The sequence below is a fragment of the Tupaia chinensis genome, unplaced genomic scaffold (genome assembly GCF_000334495.1).
Source record: "Tupaia chinensis unplaced genomic scaffold, TupChi_1.0 Scaffold144058_1, whole genome shotgun sequence".
Lineage (NCBI taxonomy): Eukaryota > Metazoa > Chordata > Mammalia > Scandentia > Tupaiidae > Tupaia > Tupaia belangeri.
Genome location: NW_006203910.1, coordinates 1,261,935 through 1,280,098, shown reverse-complemented (window position 1 = coordinate 1,280,098; position 18,164 = coordinate 1,261,935).

Genomic DNA, 18,164 nt, shown 5'->3' with positions numbered 1-18,164 from the left:
GGGATTGCGGCGTGACCATCCCCCCTGGGGGGTGATTTCTTGCTTGCTGTCTCTCTGTCTCTCTCTGTCTGTCTGGAGAGTGCACATGCCCTATAGCGAAAACGTCTGAAAAAAAAAAGGGTACAAAGTTCCAGTTATAAGATAAGTTCTGGAGACTTGAGGCATAGTATGTTGGCTATAGTTAATAATATGTACTAGAAATTTGCTACAAGAGCAGATTTCAACTGTTTCCAACACTCTCATACTGAAACATGCTAACTATGTGAAATGATGGGTATATTAATTAGCTTGATTATAGTAATCGTTTCACATTGTGTGCATATACCAAAACATCACATTGTACATCTTAAATATATACAATTTTTATTTTCCAATAATGCCTTAATAAACCTAGGGAAAAATTCATAAATAGTCCTCCCAAGGTTTGAAGAAGGTTTAGTCTCATCCTGGCTAAACATCCATAGGTCCCTCGACTAGTCGTGGAAGGCTAGGACTCCAAGTCCCTTAATCATACTGGTTGCCCTTTTCTGGACACATTACAATTTTCAAGGTTCCTGTTACATGTGGTGCCACAACTGAATGCAGAAACTTCGGGTGTGGCCTACTGGTTGCAATGTGATTATCATCCTCCTTGATCTCAACACTAGTCTTCTGTTAAGGCAGTATATGAAGCCACAACACACTAAGTTTTTCTTTCTTTCTTTTCTTTTCTTCTCTCTTTCTTCTTCTTCTTCTTTTTTTTTTTTTTGAGAGGATTTTGCTATAGGGTATGTGCGCTTGCCAGAAAGACACACAGAGAGAGAGACAGAAAGTGAGAAATCACCCCCCAGCGTGGATGGCCACGCCACAATCCCTTTTCCTTTATTCTCCTCTTGGGTTCTTGGGCATGCATGCACATGTGCCTGGCATGAGTTGAAGCCATTGGATCGGGACTCGAACTGCGGTCGACTACATGGGAGTCCAGTGACATAGCTATTATGCCAACTGCTGGTCCCCACACTAAGTTTTCTTAAACCAGTGGCAAGTGGTAATGAGTTTTTTTTAAAGAGGGTAGGGCTCATGAGCTCTCCAGAAAGACAGAGAGCCAGAAGGCAAGAAATCACCCCCCAGGGCAGATGGACATGCCACAATCTCTTCTCCTCCATTCTCCTCTTGGGATCTTGGGCACACACGCACACCTGGTGTGAGTTTAAGCCACTGGTCTGGATCTCGAACCACAGTCGACTACATGGGAGTCCAGCAACATAGTCATTATGCTATCTGCTGGTACTGACTGGCAATGAGTTTTTAGTCAACTTAAGGGCAGTGGAAGCCTAGAAAGTGGGACAATGTTGGGGATTGGGAGATGTACTTAGCTTCATTCTATGTATGACTCTTACTTGCCAGTTCACTCCTGGTTTGGAAAATAGTTACATTTTCTCAGCCTGTGTGGCCCATGTGAATCTGCATACAAAATAAGAAACTCACAAGTAGATTTTTCCATTTGTTCAACATTTGCTCCTGACTTTCTGGGCCAGATTTAAACTCAATTCACTTTCTTGCTCTGGGATTCTTCTTCTTCTCTATATTCCCCACAGATGCAAGAAGGTCTATCTATACCTTCGGTTCTGTTTTAATACTTTGGATATTATAACAGTTACATTTCCCCCTCCCCCGTTTTGACAGTTCTGCTGCTATGCAAACTGAGAAGGACCAAAGGTATTCTTAGCAAGCAGCGTTATTTATAGCACTGTGAATCTGGGAGAAAGTAACACAGCGCAGACAGATTAATAACTGTGAGTCCTTAGATGGCTTCACCAACTAGTCAATTCAAACAGATTACTGCCATTAAACTCCTAGCTCTGGATTAGGATGCTTGTGGTGTAACTTATTTAGTCAACACTATTCCATGATGCTAGAGTTTTCTCTCTTTCTCTCTTTCTCTCTTGTCAGGGACTTCTTGAAAATGCCAGGCATTAACTATATCACAATGGTAATTCTTTTGACTGAAGTCCGATTTGATTCAGTGGAAAATGACTTCAGTGTATTGGATTTACAGTTCATTTAACGAGTGCTGTGGATGTCAATACATTAGTGTAAACCTGATACAGGTAGTAATTTGGTTTCTAATGAGGTTCCCGACCAGCATCCTACTATGAAAAGTAGGACATTGTTCATTGGGCGCAGAATATACCTGTCTAATCGGTCCTAAGAACCGTGTCAATTGTATATCACAGTAACACTATGATTGCTTTATATCTCTGGGACTCAGTCTCCATTTCTGTAAAATGAGCAGGTTGGACAAAGGTCCTAGAAGCTCTGAGTATCTTATTAGCTAGCTTAGGAAACCCCCTATCTTTAGGACATGTGCTTTGTAATAGAGATGACATTGCATGAGCCATTTTTGCTATAATCTGCACTCCTTGCTAAAGGCATGGCTCCATAAAACCTTTTCTGACAAATGAATTGTATTTCTGAATGTCTTTCAAGCAATGCACTGATTGCTCATCATTCTGGACTACTTTTTTTCTAGAATGCTTGTATAGGGAACTGTAAATATAATTTGAACTGTAAATATAATTTTATTCATTATTAGTATTTTAAAAATTTGACCAGAGATAGGGGGAGAGAGAGATAGAGAGAAAGCAAGCTACCAGGTCCAGGACATGAACCACTGTTGGCCATGTGGGAGTTCAGCACCTTAATTACCACGTCACTTGTTGCCATCCCCCCCAAAAAAGAACTATATTAAAGAGCCTATAAGGAAAGTGATATAGAGATGGCATCTTCCTATGGAGCAAAGGGCAGACACACTTTCTGCCTATGATAAATGATTCTGTAAGTTCAAGTTCCCTGAACTCGGGTTTCCTCTCCTGTAATGTGAGTAACTTCACATGCTGTTGTCATTTGGTCCTCTTCACATTGTCCTGTGAGAACTGGAACTCCAGAAACAGTGCAAATATGCGGACACTCTGATGATTACTATTGCTGTGAGTAGTAACTTATCTTCCATCTGGAATCCATGAGTCACATATTTTCTACCAGTATCCATGAAACTGTGGTAAGCTAACTTGCTAGTTGGCAAGTATTGTAGAGTGAAAATGCAAATACTCCACAGTTCTTGACAACAACCCTAGTCCACATTCATTTTCCTCCTTTTCAATGCTATAGTACCTTTCTCTGAACAATTCAACTCAAAATACATTCTATCTTTTATCTAATTGTTCTATGTTATTATTTTTTTTTGTCTCCCAACTATGAGGTCGTTAGAAAAGTCATGACATATTTTTCTGTGCAAAAATGAGTCATGACTTTTCTGACGATCCAATAGATGGTAAGTACTTGGCACCATGCCAATTCTTTTGCTGTCTACCTTGTAGCTATTGGCACATGGGTACATAGTTGGGACTCAGTATGTGTTGTTTTTTTAAGAATTATTTATTTTTAAATTTGATCAGAGAGGGAGAGAGTGAGAGTGAGAGCGAGCGAGCGAGTGAGAAATTGAGAAAATAAGCTGCCAGGTCCAGGACTTGAACCACAGTCAGCCATGCAGGAGTCCAGCATCCTTAATCACCATGCCATCTGCTGGCCCCCAGTATATGTTTTTTGATAGACTGTTTATTTGGATGCCAGCTGGACTACATACTCCATACTTTTTTAGTATTGAACTTCTGGCTTGGGTATCTTATATGAATGAAAAATATAGGCATACTCCCCTTGAAATAGCAGAGACAGGCAGTAGCTATTTGTTTTTCAGGCCTCTAGGATGCAAGACACAGGCCTTTCTTAATCAACTGGACATCATTGACTAAGGAACCAATTTTATCCCGAGCCCCACATGTACCAAGACATCAGGGGCAGTTTATTGTGCTGGGATGCTCATAATGATCGTATTTTAGCCAAAGAACTAGACTATAGTCGCTGCCATTTTATAGAATTCAGTAGCTTTGGAAGGTCAACTACATCAGCCTATTGCCTTCAGCAACAATGGGAGCTCATTTGACATTTGATGCTAATCCCAGAGGAAGATTTGGTGCTCTATGAGTGCGGTTCTCTAAAGTCATATGCTTGCTGCTTGTATTCTTCTAAGTATCCTATTATTAATGACCCATTATACCAGAAACAAAATGTCTATAGATGTATTTCCATTTGGCTTATCATTGTTTTTAATAGTCTGCATTATTCTATTAGCATGCATTCCGTGTTCTCTGAGGGACTATGGAGACACAACAGCTTTTCTGTCTTTAGTGCTAAAACATTAGGACTCAGGGCCCTTTCTTGTAGCTGTAGCCTTGAAGATGCACTCTGTGGCCTCATAATAATTTCTGTATTCATTCTCTTTCTCTATGGTAGTTATCAGCACTGCAACACACTTTTAATTCAGTCTTCCTAAGTACAACTGATACTACTTTACAGATGTGACATGGTTATAATTTTCTAACTTTAGCTTTGCAAATCTGGCATTTTCTAATTTTGGTTTTGTGAATTCAGGCTGCTCCTTCTCACTTAGAAATAGTTTGTCCTATTTGAATTTGAGTATGTCGCCACCAAGTGGTTGCCAGTTCTCTGATTCGCATGGTTTCATAATTGCAGCTGTAGGCTGCATTGCTTCTGCTGGTGCTAGGGTACGTTTCAGGATTGGGGTAATTGGATGCCTGTGATTAGACGAAGGTATCAGGTATGAGAGAGAGGCATCTTCCTGAAGCTGCAGGAAGGTACTGAAGGACAAAAAGGGGCCGTAACTTGAGGAAGGGAGAGGAAGGGCAATCTGAGGTCTAAGGAAAGAGGTCAGGGACAGAGGAGTTGTCAGTGTGGAAGAAACAGTGAAAAATTAAAAGCACAAAAAGGAAACTAATCCAGAGTTAAAAGAATTGGATCAGTGAAGCAATTTTCGTATTCTTCCTTTTCCTTTTCTTCTCTTTCTTCTTTTGTTCTTGTGTTATTGTTTCTGCACTAGTCTGTGTTTCCTTCACATGCTGAGGACTGACTAGCCAGATGTATTTTCCTGAGTAAGATTATGTCTCATACATCTTTGTATCCCCACCCAGAGCATCTAGCATAGTGCTAGGCACATACTTGATTATTAATAAAGGTCTGTTGAATGAATGACCCAAACCTGCAAGGGTTGAGACAATATGTAGTGGAAGTGGGAGATGTTGACTTAAGGTACGGGGTAACTTCTGATGAGCAAATCTTGACAATGTCCTGCCTCTATCAAGCTGAGGCCTTGCCCAACTTTAGCTGGCTTCCGTGATCAATCTTTCAGATTAGAACCTTCTCCAAATCTTCCAAGTAAGATACTTACATGCTTTCTCTCCTTGTTTCTCCTCTCTCCTCTTTCCCCTCTTCTTCCTCCACCTCAGATCCAACAATATTGATGATTTTCATCTTTGAAGTAGTCAGGATAGTTGGAAATAGGTGACACGTGGAAGCTTTTGATTGGAGGACTTGAGACCTACAACCAAGATACACATGCCTGGTTCTCAACCTTTACCCACATATTATAATTCATGGATATCTGATGAAATTATCCTGAGTGTGCTCCCCCCATGGGGAAATTAAATCCTGGGGAGGACAGTAGTTTGCGTGAATAGGTATGATAGCCCATTTGGCACCATAACCCCCACATCCATAACATAGAATTCTCCAGTCAGGGTTTCACATGGAGCAGTAGAGTTTAGTGGCTAAATGTGTGGGCTTAGAAGTGAGACATATCTGGGCTCACATTTTACCTTTGCCTTGCTAGTGCTGTTCGAGGTTAGGCAAGTAATTTAACTTCTATGTACCTTGAGTTACTAACCTGAAAAAAGGGGTAATATTAATTACCCCACATAGTTGTTATGAAGGTTAAGTTCAATGACAAGTCACACGTAGTGTACTAAGCACACTACATATAGTGCGTGTGTGGGGCCTTAAAAAAGTTTGTGGAAATGGGATCAAAGTACAAGTTTATTTTGGTGCAAAAAATCAAAAACCTTTGAAGTGCATGCATAGGTTTTTCATAATAGGCATTCTCCATGGATTTTCTGAAGATTCCTCATAAGTCCACAACCACTGGTAGCTATTACAGAAAATTCTTCCTAGAACTTTAGGAAGGCATGGTCCTGGATAGTACCTATATTGCTCACCACTGTATCCTTGCCCCTTTCCTGAGGCTTGTGAAACTTTCCTGGGCACAGAGACTCAGGCTATGTCCTGCCCCTCAGAGTGCTGAACAAGTCGGAGCTTGTAAGCTAAGTAGGATGTCATTTTGAGTCACTGTTGCTCTAATTTCTTTAGACATTTCTGAAGAACAATTGGATTCCCTTCAGTTTTAATTTCCCTCTCTTCCCAGATAAATTTTACAAATGTCCACTTCCTATTTCTTCAATCAAGGCCAGAGTTGAAGGAAGCTGACCTTCAATCTCCAACCAGGCTGAGAGTACCATTTGAGCTCAGGAGCAAATTGCATTGGAAAAGCAGCAGAAGCACTGAAATGAATTGTCATGAAATAAAGCTTCAAATGGAAGTACCAGAGTCTGGTCCTAATTGGCAGCAGAGTTAGTCAGGCAAGAGGCCAATTCCAGATGTCCAAATGGGAGCTGGTGTAACATGCCCTCTTTTTTCGTACCCCTGCCCCTAACATCTTCCTTCACACAGCCTTAGGAAAATGGCAGTCACTGGGTAAAGGGAACATCTTGCTATCGCACGGTTTAAAAAAACCTATAATCTATAAACTATGTGCAGGTGCATAATAGTATGAACCATGGTACAACTTGAAATGTTCCTGGAGTAGGGTGAACTGAAATTAAAGGGTCTCTTAAATATTTCCACATCCTGGAACCTGTGAATATGTTATCTTATATGCAGAGGGGACTTCACAGATGTGATTAAGAATCTTGGTATGGTGGGAACCAGCAGTTAGCGTAATGGCTATGTCGCTGGACTCCCACGTAGTCGACCACGGTTCGTGTCCTGGACCTGGTGGCTTAAAACTCACGCCGGGTATGTGTGCGTGTGTGCCCAAGATCCCGAGAGGAGAATGGAGGAGAAGGGATTGCGGCGTGACCATCCCTCTTGGGGGGGGGGGTGATTTCTCGCTTTCTGTCTCTATGTCTCTGTCTGTCTGGCGAGCGCACGCGCCCGGTAGCGAAAATCTCTCAAAAAGAAAAAAAAAAAAGAATCTTGGTATGGGAAAATTATCCTGGTTTGTCCCAGTACGCTCAATGTAATCACAAGGGTCTTGAGAGAAGACTCAGGCAGAAGGAGAGAAAAGACAGTGTGAGGACAGAAACAGAGATTGGAATGGTGCCTTGAAAATAGAGGAAGTGCCGAAAGCCAAGGAGTATAAGCAGCCACTAGAAACTGAAAGTGAATTTTCCCCTGAGACTCTCCGGAAGGATCCAGACTTGCCTACGTTGTGACTTTATCCCAGTGAAATTCATTTTAGACATCTGACCCCCAGAACCATAGGATAATACATTTGTGTTGTTTGAATCCAGCCTGCCAAAGTTCTCCCAGAAATTCCCACTATTAGAATTAGTGCTTTGGGTGATATCCATGAAGGGCATAATAGTTAAACACTTCCACTGGGACCGGCAGGTGGCGTGGTAGTTGAAGTGCTAGATTCCCACATGGCTGACCGTGGTTCAAGTCCTAGACCTGATGGTTTGCTCTCTCCCTCTCCCTCTCTCCCACTCTCTCTCTCTCTCTCTCTGGTTAAATTGAATAATAATAATAATAATAAAGTTAAATACATAGTTCTAAAAAATTTATTAAAGAAAATAAGAAAAAACAAAACGTCTGCTAAAATGCAAAGGGTGAACATGTGAAGCAACATTTGGCTTGTTAGGCCTAGATCACACTGCCTGGCGGAGAGCTTTGAAGGGACCCAGGATGCAGGGATTTCTGGGCCTTGGGGTATTGTGACAGGGTACAATTGATGGGTAGGATCTCTGTGATTTCTTGCAGCAAATGATGCTTGGGACAAGAGGGTGCCAAAAAGCTCACGTGTGCACGCGCACATGAGAGAGAGAGAGAGAGTCTGAAAACTAAATGCCATGTATCCTACTTTTTCCTGGAGCCACCTAGTAAAAAACCTCAACATTTTGGATGTGAGCATCATCTATGTGATTAATTCAGCTTCAAACCTGTTTCATAGAGCTCCTGGTGAGCTTAAAGGAAGAAGTAACTTTTTGCCCTTACCTAGTCTTACAGACTCTCTGACTTGGGAACTGACTGCATTTTGGTTTTCCCCCACAGAATTGGATCTCCTTCTGGTACTCTAACATTCTGCCACTTTGCTAATTGCAGAGTCACGGTTTCCTTATAATTTGAGCTCTTTGAGCTGCCTGACAGATACTTTTCCATTCTTCCTCAGAGCTTTGAGTTCCTAGAAATCTTTGCCATACCTTGTAAACTTTTGTCCTGGCACCAAAGCTGCCATCAGGCCTTGATCAGAGATCTTCCAGATTCTTTATGAGACAATTCTCTTAGAGAGACAGTTCTCCCCATGGCACCCTGCCATTCAGGGCATTTTGGTCTTTACAATGAAGAATTAGCAGCTTTGGGGCCAGTAGGTGGCATGGTAGTTAAGGCACTAGATTCCCAAAAGGCTGGCTGTGGTTCAAGTCCTGGACTCAGTGGCTTGAAACTCACCCCAGGAGTAAGTGTATGTGTATGTGTATGTGTATGTGTATGTGTATGTGTATGTTGTAAGTGTATGTGTATGTGTATGTGTATGTGTATGTGTATGTGTATGTGTATGTGTATGTGTATGTGTATGTGTGTGCACCTCAAATCCCGAGGGTAGAATAGAAGGGAAGGGATTGTGGTGTGGCCATCCTCCCTGGGTGGTGATTTCTCGCTTTCCCTTTCTCTGTATCTGTCTATCTCTCCCTCTCTCTGGTGAGCACAAGCATCCTATGGCAAAAACTTTAAAGTAGAATTAGCAGCTTTACAGATGAAGGATTTTTAATTCAAAAACCCTCTCTATGCATATGCAACCAACACACTTCATCACCCATCTTCCCTACCTCTGATCTCTCTCCCAGGTCATGCAACCAAAGTCCAGAAGACAGAACAGGGTGATGGTGGAACAGGCTACACTGGAATAGAACAATACTGAGAATTCAGGAAGGCTTACTGGGTTGGGGGAAGGCTGTTACTGGGACAAGGATGTAATTACAGTTTTTTAATGATTTAATTAAAAAATTATTTATTTTAACTTTATTTATTTATGCATTTGTTTTTTAATTTGAAGAGACAGAGAAAGGGAAAGTGAAAAAGCAAGCAACCCATCAGATCTGGGACTGAAACCATGGTTGGCCACCTGGGAGTCCAGCACCTCAACCACCACAGCACCTGCTGGCCCCTGATTTAATTTTTACAGGCTTGACTACATGGTGGTTAGACTCCAAGGGTACGTTCAGAATCAGCTCAGAGGCGATAAGCGCAGAAGGATAAGAGCAGGTAAGATGCAAGTATAAGTAGGGATACTGGGCAAGGAATAAGACACAGGGGAGGAAAGATATGCAAGGGCTCTGGGACCAGCAGTTAGCATAATGGCTATGTCGCTGGACTCCCATATAGTCGACTGCAGTTTGCGTCCCGGACCCAGTGGCTTAAAACTCATGCTGGGTGCACGTGCGTGTGTGCCCAAGATCCCGAGAGGAGAACCGAGGAGAAGGGATTGTGGTGTGGCCATCCCCCCTGGGGGGTGATTTCTCGCTTTTTGTCTGTCTGTCTCTGTCTTTCTGGCGAGTGTACATGCTCTATAGCAAAAAATCTCTCAAAAAAAATCATATGCAAGGGCTCTGATTATGGAGACATCTACATTCAGTCAGTAGAAAAATGTGACTCAGTACTGAGTTGCTGAATTAATTGTATCTTCCAAACACCTCATAACTGGTGGCCCCCTCCAGTCTTCAGCCAGAATGAACTTTTAAACGTGCTAAACTGATCTTGTTTCTCATTGCTTTTAGGACAAAGGTCGGACTCTTCACTAATGTCTACAAGGCTCTGCATGGTATGGTTCCTGCTCACCTCTTCAGCCTCATTTCCCACCATTTTCTTTTTTCACTTTGGGCACTGTAGTTATACCAGTTTCCTTTATTCTTCCTTTTTTTTTTTTAAGAGATTTTTCTATACGGTGCATGCACTCGCTAGAGAGACAGAGAAACAGAAAGCCAGAAATCACCCCCTCAGGGTGGATGGCCACGCCACAATCCCTTTTCCTCCATTCTCCTCTCGGGATTTTGGGCGTGCAGGCACATGTGCCCAGCGTGAGTTTAAGCCACTGGGTTTGGGACTTGAACCGCGGTTGACTACGTGGGAGTTCAGTGACGTAACCATTATGTCATCTACTGGTCTCTGCACTGGTTTTCTATAGGATCCTCATCTCCATACTGTAGTTCATTCTGCTTAGAGTGTATGTCATCTTTATCTTCATCCTTTTGGTCTCAAATGTTACAACATGAGGAAGTTGTATTTGTTGGTTTTTGAGGAAACTCCATGTTGTTTTCCATACTGACAGTATCAATTTACATTCCATCAGCAGTGTAGGGCAGTTCCCTTTTCACCATTGCCTCACTAACACTTGTTCTTTCTTTTTGTGATCAGAGCCATTCTTACTTGGGTTAAGTGGTATTTCATTGTGATTTTGATTTACATTTCCCTTATGATAAGAGATGTTGGACATTTTTTTAATATGGTTTTTGTCCATTCATATGTTTTCCTTAGAAAGTTATCCGTTCAGCTCAGGTGCTCATTTTGAATTGGATTATTCTTTGTTGTTTGTTTTCATTTTGTGAGTGAGCTGTTTGAGTTCTCTGTATATTCTGGATATCAACCCCTTAGCTTAAGTATAGATTGAAAATATTTTCTCCCAATCTGAGGGTTGTTTCTTCACTCTAATTATTGTTTTCTTTGCTGTGTAGAAGCTTTTTTAGTTGATGTAGTCCCACTTGTGTACTTTTGGTATTGTCACCTGTGCTTTAGGGGTCTTATTTAAAAAAATCTTTGCCTACTCCAATGTTTTAAAGCATTTCCCCTGAAGTGTTCTCTGATTTTTCTAAAGTAAAGATCCCTTATTCTTTTTTTTTCCCCCAGCTTTTGTTATAGGTTGCTTGTGGTTGCCAGAGAAAAACAGAGAGAAAGAGAGAGAGAGTGAGAGCTCACCACCTAGGGGGGATGGCCATGCTTCAATCCCTTCTCCTCCAGTCTTCTCTCAGGATTTTGGACATGCACACACACATGCCCAGTGTGATTTTCTTTTCTTTTCTTTTTTTTTTTTTTTTTGGAGAGGTTTTCACTATAGGGCGCGTGAGCTCGCCAGATAGAGAGAGAGAGAGACACATAGAGATAGAAAGCGAGAAATCACCCCCCAGGGGGGATGGTCACGCCGCAATCCCTTCTCCTCCATTCTCTCGGGATCTTGGGCACGCACGCACATGCGCCTGGCGTGAGATTTAAGCCACCGGGTCCGAGACGCGAATCGTGGTCGACTATGTGGGAGTCCAGCGACATAGCCATTACACTAACTGCTGGTTCCCTTTTCTTTTCTTTTTTTAGAGAGATTTTTGCTAGAGGGCACGTGTGCTTGCCAGAGAGAAAGAGAGATACAGAGAAACAGAAAGCAAGAAATCACCCTCTGAGGGAATGGCCATGCTGCAATCCCTTCTCCATTCTCCTCTTGGGATTTTAGGCGTGCAAGCACATGCATCCACCACGAGTTTTAAGCCACTGATCCGAGACTTGAACTGTGATAGATTATGTGGGAATCCAGTGATGTAACCATTACACTATCTGCTGGTCTCCACCCAGTGTGGTTTTCAAGCAGCTGAGTCTGGGACTTGGACTATACAGCCAGCCATGTGGGATCCAGCACCTTAACCTCCATGCCACCTGCTAGCCCCACCTTACTCTTTTTCTTAATTAATTTCCAGAGGGCATTAAAAAAATAATTATTTTAATTTAATTTATTTATTCATTTCAATTTGACCAGAGAGGGTCAGAGAGAGGGACAGAGAGAGAGAGAGAGGGAGGGAGGGAGGGAGAGAGAGAAAGTGAGAAAGCAAGCCACCAGGTCCAGGACTTGAACCACAGTCGACCATGTGGGAGTCCAGCACCCTTAACCACCATGCCACCTGCTGGTCCCAACCAGAGGGCATTTTTATTCATTGCCAGAAGGGCACATTCTCAAGACAGAGATAGAAAGAGAGGGAGAGGGAAAGAAGAACTTGTCTCTCTCTATTTTTCTCAATTCTTTTTTTCTCCATTTCTCCACTCCATCAGGATTTGGGGCACATATGCACCCATGCCAGGCATTGTTTTCAAGCCACCAGGGTCAGGATTTGAATCATGGTTGGCCATATGGAATCTGGTTCCTGATGCACTGCACTTAGCTACTGTGCTACACAACTGGCCCACCCATTATTCTTTATAAGAGTTATACTCACCACCATCAGTTACACTTACAAGTAACACCCACCTACTATGAGCAGTAAGCCTACCACCTTCTATGTATGACTTCAACCAGGCTTTACTTTCCCCAGTTATCTTCATCACCTCACTGCAATTCCCCACCGTGATGCCCATCACTACACCCTCCTCCACTAAATACATGCTTAAACCTCACCCACTACTACGAGCCTCATCATCCCCTTCTATCAGCGATATTCCCCTTTACCCCATCTTCCTACCACTTCTTATTAGTCATACTCAGAAGCCCTATATATTACCATCAGCCACATCATTTCCCACCCATCCAGCAGCTCTAAACACTAGCAGTCCTAAACACCAGCAGGCCCTACCTGACTGCCCCTATTAATGAGCAAGGGCCCTCCTACTTATAGTTCAGGTATCAGCCTGCTTTGGTAACATCTTTCCCACCATTCAGCTGGGATTAGACTTCCCTGTTTTCCCTTCTCATAACACCTTCCCTGCCCTTCTTCACAGTACTGATCACAATTGTATAGTATATTGTATAGTAATTGGATAGTACTTTCAGTGACTGAGTTTCATAGTTGTCACCAACCCCCCTCCCCAGAGTCTATGTCTATCTTATTTATGGCTATTTCCCCTGTACCTAGACATAGATTTCAGAAAGTATTCACTGAACTTGTTGTATCAAGTATTACATATAAAAAATATAAGGCTCTAAGCAGGTAAATGATATATTTAGGGTTACACAAGTAGTTAAGTATCAGAGTTGGGATTACATACCTAGATATGATTCTCTATCAGCCCTGTGGACTCTCTACATCAGTGGCTTCTCCCAAACCAGAAGCATCAACACCATTTAGGAACTCATTGCCCCAGACTTACTGAATTAGAAACCCTGGAGGTGAGGCCTAGCACTCCGTAGTTTAATGAGTCCTTCAGGTGATTCTGAGAACCACTGCTCTATGGGACGCTGCCCATTACCTAGTTCCCACTTGATGGGAGATCCAGGTTGTTCCCAGTCTATGTAAATAGCCCTAACGCTACCTAGTGTGGGGCTCAGTGTATAACAGGTGTTTAATGTTGGGTCATTGGAAAAGTCATGATGTATTTTTGCATAGAAAATAGGAAAATATATCATGAATTTTCTGATGACTCAGCAGTAGATGTTGAATAATAAGTGAATTAAACTTTTGGGTATTCTAGTTTTTGAGGGAAATGAACAGGCGTTTTTTTTCATTAAAACCACAAGAGAACAGTGAAAACACTATAAAAGATAATATAAGGGGGATGCCAGTTGACCTGGAGAAAAGATTTTGAGATGAAATGATCTATTACCTCTTCCTCTTTCGCTCCTTTTTTTTTTTTTCCTTTTTTTTGGAGAAGTTTTCGCTATAGTGTGCGTGCGCTCGCCAGAAACACAGAGAGAGACAGAAAGTGAGAAATCACCCCCCAGGGGGGAAGGCCATGCCGCAATCCTTCTCCTCCATTCTCCTCTCAGGATCTTGGGCACGCACGCACACGTGCCTGGCATGAGTTTAAACCACCAGGTCCAGGATTCGAACTGCAGTCGACTACATAGGAGTCCAGCAACATAGCCATGACGCTAACTGCTGGTCCCTCTCCCCCGTTTTTTCAGGTCAGTCTTTTCCCAAGAACTATCTTTGACCTCTGTGGTTCATATCGATAGCTCTCTTGATTTTCTAAAAATGGCATTTAACTATCATTGTGGTTATCCTGGATTATATGTGATGATGCATTTTCTGAGTGTTTCAGGTATCTAGATCATGGTCTTCATAATAAAACGATGTTCTCTTTAGCACACAGACTGTGTTTTCCTTTTGTCTTCCCTGTGTTTTTTTTTTTTTTTTTTTTTTTACCATTGCCTTAAATATATAGTAACATGTTGGGATAATGTTTTAATAAATCATCCTCTGTGTGTGTGTTTACATCTAGCCTTTATATTCAGGTAAGACATTTATCACCTAAGAAAATGTTTGTTCTAGTACAAGAGCTGAAATCAAGAAAAAGTAAATTCTTAGCCTTTTCACTTAAAAAGACTATTTTGAGTGTCAGAAATCAGGACTTTTGAGCTTCAAATACCTAAGTTCCAAAGAACCCAGGAAATACATTTCACAACATACAGAAATAGATATGAAAGGATATAGGATCATTCAAACCAGTTTTACTCTCCCCAGACTAGATGAAGATTCCATGAGATGTGAGAGGAGCAAGAGTTTGAACAAGAGTGAGTGTTTGGTGAGCCTCTTAACAGAGTTGTTGTAACTTTCTCTTGAGGGCCAAGACCCAGGTTGAAGAAATAAATATAATCCTCAATAAGGGATTGGAGTGGAAAAATCTGAAAGTAGATGAGGCTGTGCCTTGTCTCTCCCCATACAGGGAAAGGCAGGAAGCTCTGAAGAGTTCCTCAAACCCAGCCTGGCACCCGAGCAGTAGAGTTGGCCTTATGTGTTATCTCAGAAGCTAGGACTTGAGACTACCTTCCTGGACTCTGGTGAGGTATTGGATGAACCAAGTGTTTTCTAGATACCCACAAGGGGCTCCGAGACCTGAGAGAACTTAAACTCAAGACTGAGGAGATACAGAGCTATAACAGTGATCTGAGTGTGGCTATAACTGAAGACTGGGTGGGATTTGACTATCCCTGCAACATGTGTGCAGAGACCATCAAGGCCACACATATGTACCTCTCAGTGGGTTCTAGGGTGAATAGCAGCAGACAGACAATTGAAGATCAAATGTTTTCTGCTTGTTTTAGCAACAACCACAGAGGTTGTGGGGAGAGCTTGAATCAACTGAGACTAGGTTTTATGCTAACTGGAGGAGTGGGGATTCAAAATAGACTGAGATATAGGAAAAACATTCTTACGCATCTGAACTTGTGGATTGACATTTTTATCAACCCCACCAAGGGATACTATATTTCACTAATTGGATTGAATTGATGAACTAAATCCTTTTTCCTGAGGCTAACATTGAGAAGAAAAGTGAATCAGAAAACAAGAAGCTTCTACTGGGAATTGGGTAAGTTATTGTCCTGCTCTGTGAGCTGTCCTTATCTTAGCATGCTTTTCCTGAACACTTCTCAACTTCTTTAGGCCTTGGTAGTGACATAGTGCTCCAAATACTGAACACTGCAATATCCCTGGTTAATCAAAGGAAATTCTAGCTAGAACCACTCAAGTACATGAGAGTTCTTACGCATACATAGAGGTTGAAACAAATTTTAAAGCCCCAGACACTCAACTTTGCATGTAGTTACAAGTGTATGACTTGACCATTGATTTTTTTTTTAAGCAGGTGAACAGAATTGGACAGGTTCATATTTTTAACTGGGTTGTAGCCTGAGTGTTGCATTTGGAAGGGCCACGTTATTTATTAAACTGTGTGGGGCTGCTGTGATTACGCTATTAGATAGGCAAAGGTCTCCAGAGTCAATTGGGGTTGTCGAATCACATTCAATGAATGTCCTTGCATCTCAATTGAAGAAACCTGCTATTGAGGGACTCCCCTGGAGTAATCAATTAAAAGCAGTAGCATTAAGCAGCTAACGGTGTTGGGAAATCAATACTGGTACGGGGAAGAAACAATTCCCTGCAATGATTTCTATGCAAATTCTGATTCTTGTACCTAATGACATTAGGATTCACTAATGACACATAACTCAAGAAGGTACTTCTTTCTCAGTTAAGTGTAAAGCACATTTTTGCCCCTACAACCTTGGCGGTTACTTGGGAAGTCTACTTTTACTGCTGGGAAACAATAGATTAAGGTAAGGCATTCCAGCTTTATATGTGTCTTTCCTGTGGGGGAGAGAGAGAGGTCTGATACAAAGACTGGCATTCTGGTGATTGGAATGGGTTCCTGAAAGGGCCAGGATTGTAAATTGTTTCATGCACTGAGCATTTGTCTGCTTTGATCCTGTACCTTTAACTGGTCCTACCCCATTCACGACCAAGGGAGTCCTATCAAAGACACCTGTCATTCAGTGCAAACTGCCTTAAGACTCTCTGGATTCCACTACTTCTCCCCAGTCTTCAATCTTGTAGTTGGCATATACTTTACTCCAAAATATGCAGTGAAAGGAGTATTACTGTTCTTTCATTACTCAAGTATGATTTAATAGGATCAGTGACCAGACCCCTCCTACTCAAATTTGATAGAATATTTGATCTTAGTCATTATTAAGACCTTCAGGTTCATGGTAAGTACCAAGTGTCTTGGACACTAACAGTCCTTGGGTCTTTGAGTTTACACACGGGTCACAGTTTTTGTTTATTGTCCTATATGGTCTCTTCAATGCTAGCAGTTCTGTTAATTCTGGATTATGCTGAGGCGTAGGGATGTCTGTCCTAGCCCTGGAATGGCCTGGGATCTACCCTTCCTAGGGTACCTTATTGTTTTTCTCTGAAGTCCTGTCGCCTTCTTGGACACTATTGGGAAACAGGAGGCCTATACCTTCTACTTATAGAATTTGCAAAACTCCAGTGACACTTATAATTTAGTTCTTTGTTTCCTTTTACCTTGGCTTTAGAATTCAGCTGTTAATTTTTATCTGGAGTAATTGAATCCCTAGGCTATATTGCCCTAGGTAGGCTGTGTGCATACTGAATGTATAGGTGTGTGTGTGTGTGGGGAGGGCTCATGCTTTCTGAATTTTTTCCTTTCTCCTCCCTGCTCCTCTACTCTCCCCCTTCACTTAGCAAACTCCTAACTCTTTTTCAAGTCTTAGCTTATATGTAACTCTTTCAGATATGTTTTCAAAACTTCCTCAGTCTAATTAAGCCTCCATTATACGTATGCATACCTTGTAGTGACTTTATTTAGCATTTTCCATAATGATAATGAGTTATTAGGGTGATTGCTAATGTTTGTTTTTCCCATTGGTTTGTAAAGTTTGTGAGAGTAAAGAGGGATATATTTTGTTGTTGTTCATTGTTATATCCCTATCCCATCAGGAAATATCTGACATCTAGAAGATGTGCATAAATGTTGAATAAATGAAGTGACACCTCTCCATATATGAGAAATAATAATTTCGAGACCATTAACTATTTTTTTACACTTTAAATTTGTGTAATGGTGATAGCTTATAAGATGATAATACAATAGGTAGTATATGGACTATTATATAGCAAAAGAGATGGGAAATAGTTATTTATATTATCCTCTTTTTAACATATATAATATCTGTCATGATATCTCTCTTCATTCCTTATGTTGGTAATTTGCGCACAATATCTCGGACTTTATTGAAGTAAAGAATTTATGCTCATCCCAAAACACCATTAAAAGAGTGAAAAAACAAACCAGGGTGGGAGAAAATATTTGTGATACATAAATGGTGGAGGGTTTGTATCCAGAATATATAAAGAATTCCTACAGATCAATAAGAAGAACAGATAACCCAATTAAAAAAATTAAACACCTGAACAGGTATTTCACCAAATAGGACATCAAAATGGTTAGCAAGCATCATTAGACGTCAGGAAAATGCAAATGACAACCATAATGAGATGCCACTACACACTATAAAGATAGTTAAGATGAAAAAGATCAACACCATAATGTATTGTCAAGGATGTGGAGTGGGACCAGCAGTTAGCGTGATGGTTGTGTTGCTGGACTCCCATGTAGTAGACCGCGGTTCGAGTCCCGGACTCGGTGGCTTAAACTCACGCCAGGCGCGTGTGTGTGCGTGCCCAAGATCCTGAGAGGAGAATGGAGGAGAGGGGATTGTGGCG